Raw genomic sequence first — 8,604 nt, 5'->3', positions numbered from 1 at the left:
TATAGTGTATTTAACGGTTCTTTTTAAGATATATTTGTTGTTATGTATGTACTATGAATACCGGTTGATATTTTCTGTGAATAAGTGTGTATTATCTCGTGAGCTGTAGTAGCTTTTATTATACACAATAAACCAAATTTTCATTTCATTTCATTTCATTATTATTATTATTATTATTATGTTGATGACTGTAAATTCCAGTGAACTACTTATATAGTTTTTTATATACACATTAAAAATCCATTTCATTCATTATTTGAAGACTACTTTTTTAAATACAACGTTCTATAATTAACCTTAGATTTAACAAAAAATATAGCATTCTAAAATTTAAAGAGATAGTTGTCCAATTTCAAAAGTGGTTGGAAAATTAAACTTCCAGACAAAAGGAGAAGTATTCGAATATCAATATTTTCATGTCATTAGGGCAAGTGAGTCTTTTTAATTTAAATAATATAATAATTCGAACCATTGTCTTCGGGGATTACCATCCATTTCACAATAAAAATTATTATTCGTATCCTTCTTCAAGAATTTGTCGTTGTTAGATTCTTCTCTAATTCATGTCATCGTGAATCTTCATCCCCGATTCTCCGCTACATTCTGCCACGATATATATTCTCCAAGCACTCAAAACATTTCCTAACAAAATCCAACCAAACATTTTCATACCGAAAAGACACCCAAACATTATTTACCGAAAAGACACCCAAACATTATTTACCGAAAAGACACCCAAACATTATTTACCGAAAAGACACGAAAACATTAATCATCGAAAACCCACCCACCCGGAAGCTACACAAAATATTTTTTCTTAAAGAGCTAAAAACATTTACTTCTGAAAGAATTCAACCCAAAACGCAAACTTCGCGTATTATGGAATATTTGCAAAATTTTTAATGTCGAAAATCCTTCCACTTTAGCAATCACAACTTGCTTATTATTCCAAATTGACAGACTTAACACTACCCTGCACACAAATCCAAAATTTCTACTTTCCATAGCGCCTTCCAAAAATTTTATTTCTAAGTTGGAACCCTATTGTCCTTTTAAAATCGAGACCCTACTGGCAATTAACTAATAAATCGCCACATTACTGAACGTAATTCTTAAAACCTCATTTCTATAATTTCAGAGTAAAACTATGCTATGTCTTGAACATCCTGTTTTTCTGATCGTAATGTTTTACTACTGAGCTAAGTTGATATAGATGAAATAAATATTCGTTAGGCTTATTTGCCAATGTTTTTAACGTCACGTTTTTTGTCACAACTTTTGATTGTCTGACCCGATTGACAATTTGAAAACCGTTTTGGATTCTACATGACAAGACGCGTGCAACGCTAGCATTGCTGATCCATTTGAAGCGTTATTTCGTGACGTCATTATCGGGGGGCTTTACTATTCGCGCTATGGCTTACGCCCTATTAGTGCCACCGTGTCATTTTTAATCTTAAAATAAATTTGAGAAGGGTACCTATCTAGAAAGTCCAATTTTGATACTCTAGCTCAAATAGGAACAAAATGGCCGCCAAATGAAAATGTCCAGAAACTTTTGTCCGGGACTGTACAGACTAATGTCCAAGTGGAATGGACGAAGACCAGAAGATGGTGGTGATTAGAAGCCATTATGTACAGATTGGTGTCCATGTGGGATGGACGAAGATCAAAAGATGGTGGTGATTAAAAGCCAGTAAGTACAGACTGGTGTCCGTGTGGGATGGACAAAGACCAGAAGATGGTGGTGTGAGAACTCAAGTAGAGGAGCCATTTCTGTGACTGTGAAAGCAGTTCGGAAATGGCGAACACGTTTGCTCCGATTTGGAAACTGCGAACGCGGTCACGTGGGTGTAACAACAGACAGACAGACACACAGAGAGACAGACACGATCGTTACAGAACCTCTCCGTGACATACGTCACTCGGAGAGGTAAAAACAAAAATATTTTGGAAAAGGCATATTATTATTTGGGAAGACAATGAAGATAAACAACAATATTTTGGAAAAGGCGTAACATTGTTACACTATTTCCAAAATATAACTAACCTAACTTCTACCAAACGAAAAAATACCCCTTAAAATCCCAACCCAACCCAACCTGACCTGACCTGACCTAATACTATTGAGTTCAAATAATAAACTTTAACCAAACCAAATTATCAGTATCTGACCTAGTTTTGACACCATAATAAATAACTATAGTTTGTCGCATCCCCGTTTTTCTGCTCTTTTGAGAACTGCTGTAACGGTTCGACGCGTTTACGAGAACAACTGTATCGGTAACTGCTGTAACGGGTAAACTGTCATTTCGGGAAAACTGCTATTTAGGGAACCGCTCTTATGAGGACCGCAATCTAGGGAACCGCCAGTTTGGAATCCGCCCATACGGAACCGCTCAAGTGAGGGCTTCCCTCTCTCGAGGGCCCGGCCGGGCCTCGACCCTGGTTAATTCTAGTGGGTAATGGTTGAGAAAATATGAATATAAATATAAAAGTTAAAAATATATTTATCTTCAACTAGAGCTTAAACAGTAAAAATAAAAAGTGATGAAGAGTAGTAGTTTTATAACTTGAGCCTTCTCTTAATGTGCTCTTAGTCCCTTATTTTCCCCTTTTCTCACTAAGCATGTAAGTAAAATATAAACCGTTTTTCAGTTTTGTATCTCGCGGGATAGGCCAAGGTATAAAAGTAGAGTCGAAAGCAATAAGACTACAAAACTATACGACTACAAAACTATCTCTTTCCGCTTTATAAATTATTAAATGAACATTATCTTATGAGATGCCATTTACCAATGTCCGATTTGTGGATACGTAACTATTTTGAGTTAGTGAAGGACCAATGTTGAAATATGCAAACTCCGAAAAGGAGGGCCCCATTGACTGGGGCCCCACTGCCAGTGGCAGTTGGGGCCCTATGGCCAGTCCGCCCCTGTTCATTTACATACGTGGTGCGTTGGTCTAGGGGTACGATACTTGCTTTGGGTGCGAGTGGTCCAGGTTTCATATTCCGGACGGACCCAAATTTTTGCAGAAGTAATTTAGTGACTATTTAATTGCAGCTTACTTTAGGGTAGGCCTACGAGTTGAGCATGTTTCAATTACCTACATGGTCCGTTGGTGTAGGGGTATGATACTCGCTTTGGGTGCGAGTGGTCCCGGGTTCAAATCCCGGACGGACCCCAGTTTTTGCAGAAGTAATTTAGTGACTATTTAACTGCAGCTTACTATAGGGTAGGCCTGCTAGTTGATCATGTTCAATTACTTGTATGGTCCGTTGGTGTAGGGGTATGCTACTTGCTTTGGATGCTAGCTTTTAATCCGAAGTTCAAATGAAAGATAATTTAAATGAGAATAAGCTTCTAAGGACAAATGTAACGAACAATTATCAAAAGAAATGAAAAATACACGACGCTAAAGCAAATATGCATTCAAATCATTGATTTTATGTAAAAAAATATAAAAATCACTACTGAACTACGTGTAACGGGCCGGGCCTGTTCAATTCATGCAATGTGTCGGGCCGGGCCGTAACGGGCCGGGCCGGACCGGGCCGAAAAACCAACTATGTACTCGGACTCGGGCCGGGTTTCGGGCTTATTGAAAATGCTAAAACCGGGCCGGGCTTGGGTCGGGCCTGAAAAACTCGGCCCGTGCAGGTCTCTGATGGAGTTATCTTTGAAGTGTCATCTATCTTGAACAGCATTCCTTGTGTACTTGTCCCTCTAAGGTAACGGAAAATCCGTTTGACAGCACCCGAATCGGCAACTGTAGGTCTTGACATGGCTTGTGATGCTCGGTTTACTGCAAATTCTATACCGAGTCGTGTCCCCTGAGCTGCATATCCAAGACTTCCGATAGACGAAGCATAGACGGTAGTAGATTCAAACAGTCTCTTCCCTTCTTCACTCGTGTCTTGTTTACAAGCGGGCGTGCTCTTAGGTTTGCAAAGAGCCATGTCAAATCTCTCCAGTACTTTCTCGATGTACTTAGTCTGATGTAGAAAGATTGAGCCGTCAGCTGCGAAATCGATTTTCAAACCAAGATAAGTTGAGGGACTACTTGTGGTAATCTCGAATTCTTAAGCAAAGAGATGAAGAAAGTTTGAAACAGCGTCATCCGTGTTGCCAGCCAATAATCCATCATCGACATACAGCAACAAAATTAAGAACAAGCTTTCAGTTGATAAAATGTAGAGACATCGACATCGATCTCCGTCGACTTGTCTGAATCCGCCACGTTGTATAATCCGATCCATTTTCTCGTTCCAGCATCGTAGAGATTGCTTCAGTCCGTAAAGACTTTTCTTTAATTACCATACTCGACCATCTCGTAAAGACCACATGTCGTCGCCGTGGCAATGAATTCCAGGTTTTTATTTCGCTTCATGGTACTCTTCAATGAAAATACATTGCAGGCGAATCCTGCAACGTGCCAAACATTTTGAACGACTTCTCGACGCAACTGCTTCCCAACATTATATTGGAATACTAAATCTCCTTCACCATCGGCTAGCATCTGTTCTTTGTTTCCGACCTGGACGTATTTCTGAGTATCGAACTTTTGGAACCGAAAGAAGTTTGAAGCATCATTCGTGATATGCTGCGTAGCTCCGGAGTCGAAATACCATGCCGTATCTCCTGAATTCTGAACAACCAGCCCATTCGCTGCGAAAAGACCTCCGCCGCTTTTAATGTCCGTACGATATACCTTGGACGGTTTCTTCTTGGGTTCTTGACAGTTTCTTGAAATATGTCCAATTTTGTTGTAGTTAAAGCATTTAGTTCGGCGGTGTTTCTTCGGTCCATTTTCAACTTCAGAGTTCGTATCTTGTTTCCGACTTTTGTCATTTCGGCGGGCTAGCAGACCAGATGTTTCCTCGAAGACATTTCCATCTAGCGGTAGTAAACGCAATCTCGTACTTCTTTGACTCTGCGTAAAACGTGGCTGTCTTCGATCCCTCGGACGCATCTACCAACACCGGTGCCTTCCAGGTCCCTCTGACGACTCCAAATACATCCCGTATTGTTAGAGTATCCGTGACTTGACGTTTCCAGCTACGCCAATGCTCTGGACAATTCCAACTTCTCAATCTCGTGACGAAAAATGCAATCCATAGTAATGAAACGTTGTTACTCAGGATATGCAATGTTCTGACCTTGAAGGTTATTCGTTCGCGGTTACAAAAATAAGGTTTATTATACACCGCCAAAACATTTCTGAGAACCGAGAGAGAAAAAATTTTAGCTTATATACATGTATTAAAAACTAAAAGTAATTATAAATAATAACATCAAGATCTATATGCTACATAATTCATCATAAAAAATATTAAAGGCCACCATAATTTTTTTAACAGTTACGCTACGCCTAACATAGCAGAATGCGGATCCTATACATTAGTACGAAAACTAGATTATAGGTGCCGTTAAGAATCAAGACCAATTCCGTTTTGAATCACCAAATTTCAGGAGGGGGGAGTGAAAAGCGGGAGGGTTTATCAACGAATGTATTTCATAGAGTAAGTTCTATCGGTGCGGATTGTCCCTAGCGAATATTAATACTTACCTAGGCTGTCAGCTACAATGGGTGAATACGGTCTGCTTATGCTTATGCTGCCCCTAATTTACCATTGAACTGGCACAACTGTCACTCTAAGTAAATAGTTATGTCAATTGTTAGTGGAACAATACATTGCCAGGGCCACCAGAGGTCCTAATATTCCTATAATTTCACAAATCGTCTTATGTTTTTGTCATTTCGAAGTAAGTTTTTAGAATCCCAGCTGTATGACGTTCTAAACACAAAATTACTAATAAGTATGATCTCATTTGGTCAGATAAAAAAATCTCGGAGCTCGACCCTCGCTCAGGAATTCCAAGTTGGTAGTGCATTTTTCTTTAATCGGTTTCTATCCACGCTTGTTTTTCGTGTAGCCGGGGTTAACTCACAAACATACAATCCATCAGCGCAAGAACTAAGTGTGATTATGTAAAAATGAATGTTTTTGTCGAGGATCAAGTATGGCCGCTACTAAAAACCTACTTTCTCTCACTTGGTCTGAGAACCTTCCTTCTTAAGTTTTTAACAAGTTTCCCTGAAAGTTCTCAAAGAAAAGTAACCTCAACTTTCTTATATTGTTGAATAAAACCCATCAACAATCCAATGACTTTAGAAATAGTAACTCCTAAGCCGCTTAACAATTCAACTGTTTCGCGCAAAGCTTTGCTTATCTCGTTTATTTCCCTCAGTTTTTCAAAATCATCTTCTTCTAGTAGATGAATTTTATTCTGCGCTATCATTATATCGGATCATAAACCCTCCAATACATCTTCCTTCTGGAAAATCATGTATGTTCATAACACTTCGGTCCATCGCAAATAAAGGACCGTGTTTTTTAGGTGAAACAAATGAAAAAAGCCCATTGAAACATATCCATGAAGTGCCACGTTTCGGAGTTATTGGTCCTCCAAAGACGATCCTCAATATTATACTCTGTTTCTGTCGGATTTAAGGTATCTGGAAAAGCAGAGGCTCATGAATATGTAATTTAATATCTCATAGGAACGAACGCAGTTTTCCTTAATTCCGACTGAAACTGCAAACAAGTTGGTCGGAGCCACAATTAGTTTTCAATTTCGGGTTATGTCTATGTTTAGAAGACTACCTTTTGATTACCAATTACTCCGAAACATGGCACTTCATGACAATGGTTCATTTGAATTTTACTCTATTTGACTCAAAGATGAGATGGAATTTTCCAGGGTTAATATATACATATATTCGCTTAATTTTTAAAATGAATTTCTGCAATATGTCTTACTTTAACTAGCGAGTTAATGGCATGAAAGACGGAGGTCGCTCTAAAACTTTGGAATTCCATCAATTTCACTCTATTAGGAGTATTCTGCACAGAACCTTTTGCCCCTTTTTTCTGGGGCTCAATGGTATTCAACCCATGTTCCAACTTTTCCATAAAGTGAGATGACATCCTCTGAAGATGGCATTGTGCCACATTAGGCTCTGAACAACTCTGATAAAAAGCAAAGTGTGACATTCCAGTCATGTTGGTATTCGTGGTTAGGAGAACCACCCAAAAAAAGACTTCGATGGTCTGGGCGTCTATTAATTATAGTTTTAAAGTTTTACGGTGGCAAGATAAAGACAGATTAACACAATCCATTAATAAGTACCGTGTTTGACTGAATTGTCATGAAGACATGGCCAAGGCTTATGTAGTGCACACATATTATGTGCGAGTGCGAATGCTTCGTTTCACTAAAGGCTCGTTCACATTACCCAGCTTTTGTCAGCTGACAAGAGCAGTCCGACTTGTCGTATAGTGTGAATGTTACGGCCGACCAGATTTTTGTCAAGTCAGAACGACGTTTTTAATCGGGTGCGTGCCCGATTAGAGTCAGGTTGACAAAAGTCGGGTGGCTTTTAAGCCAATGAGAGAGCAGTATTTTCGTGACGTCGCGGAAAGCGACTAGCGGCTCTAGCCAGAACGTCCAGAAGTTGTCGTTTGGCCGGCTTTAATGTTTTTCGCTTCTGTATTTTGGTAAGCCTTTGCAAATTGTACATATTGCTATGGACAAGAAGAAAACCAAAGTCACGGTATATATATTATCATTTTACTTTGTACATATAATAATTTGAATTGAACGGATATTATAGAAATTTAGTTGGAATAGTGGAGATACGCAGAAGCTTATAGAAATTATTCAACCCAATGAATTTATTTACAATTCCAAACACGCAAACTATAAGAAAACGGCGCTAAGAGAAGAAGTTTATCAGGAGATATCAAATCGAATTGGATGTTCAGGTATTCTATTAATATTATATGAAACATAATGAATAAACCCCAATATAAGACAACTTTGTTCACGTCATCAGTTAACGATGCTAAACATCGTTGGGAAGGTTTGCGCACATATTTTGTACGCGAGCTTACGAAAGTGACCTCTTCTAAAAAAAGTGGTTCAGGCAGTGACGATGTGTATGAACCTAAATGGGAATTTTTTAGTGATTTAATGTTTCTAAAGACATCTCTGCAACCCCGAAAATCCCGCTCAAGTTTTGAAACAGAGGAACTGTGTACATAATCGTTTAGTTTGTTCCCAGATGAAATAATAGAACCTGATGATAGTATCGCAGAGGTAATTACACCAGAGGTGTTAGAACCCGCTACTGGGACTCCTTCTAGACCTTCGTCAATGTCGGATGAAACATCTGCCACCGGAAGTTCTTCACATTCAGAATATGCCAAACTTAGCAACGCAAAAAAAAGAAAGAAGAATGATACATCATTGACCGATGAATTTTTGGGAGAAGCTCTCTCATGTTTGAAAACCTCGTCAAAAGCACCTACAGTTGAAACTCGTGATGAACATGATTTGTTTGGAGCTTTTGTCGCATCACAAATGCGGCTACTAAAGCAAAAAGATATACTCAGGTGTAGTATAATGAAGATGATATTTGAAAAAAAGCATGAATATTTTGCAGAATAAACAATTGTTTATAATTAGTATTGATTGAACTTATTTCTTAACTTTAATCGTAAGAATCCATGTAACCATTTAACGTTAATATATATTT

This window comes from Phalangium opilio, unplaced genomic scaffold (assembly GCF_054372755.1).
Source record: "Phalangium opilio isolate 3A_F unplaced genomic scaffold, DU_Popi_V2 ptg000053l_1, whole genome shotgun sequence".
NCBI lineage: Eukaryota > Metazoa > Arthropoda > Arachnida > Opiliones > Phalangiidae > Phalangium > Phalangium opilio.
This window is presented reverse-complemented; position numbering follows the sequence as displayed.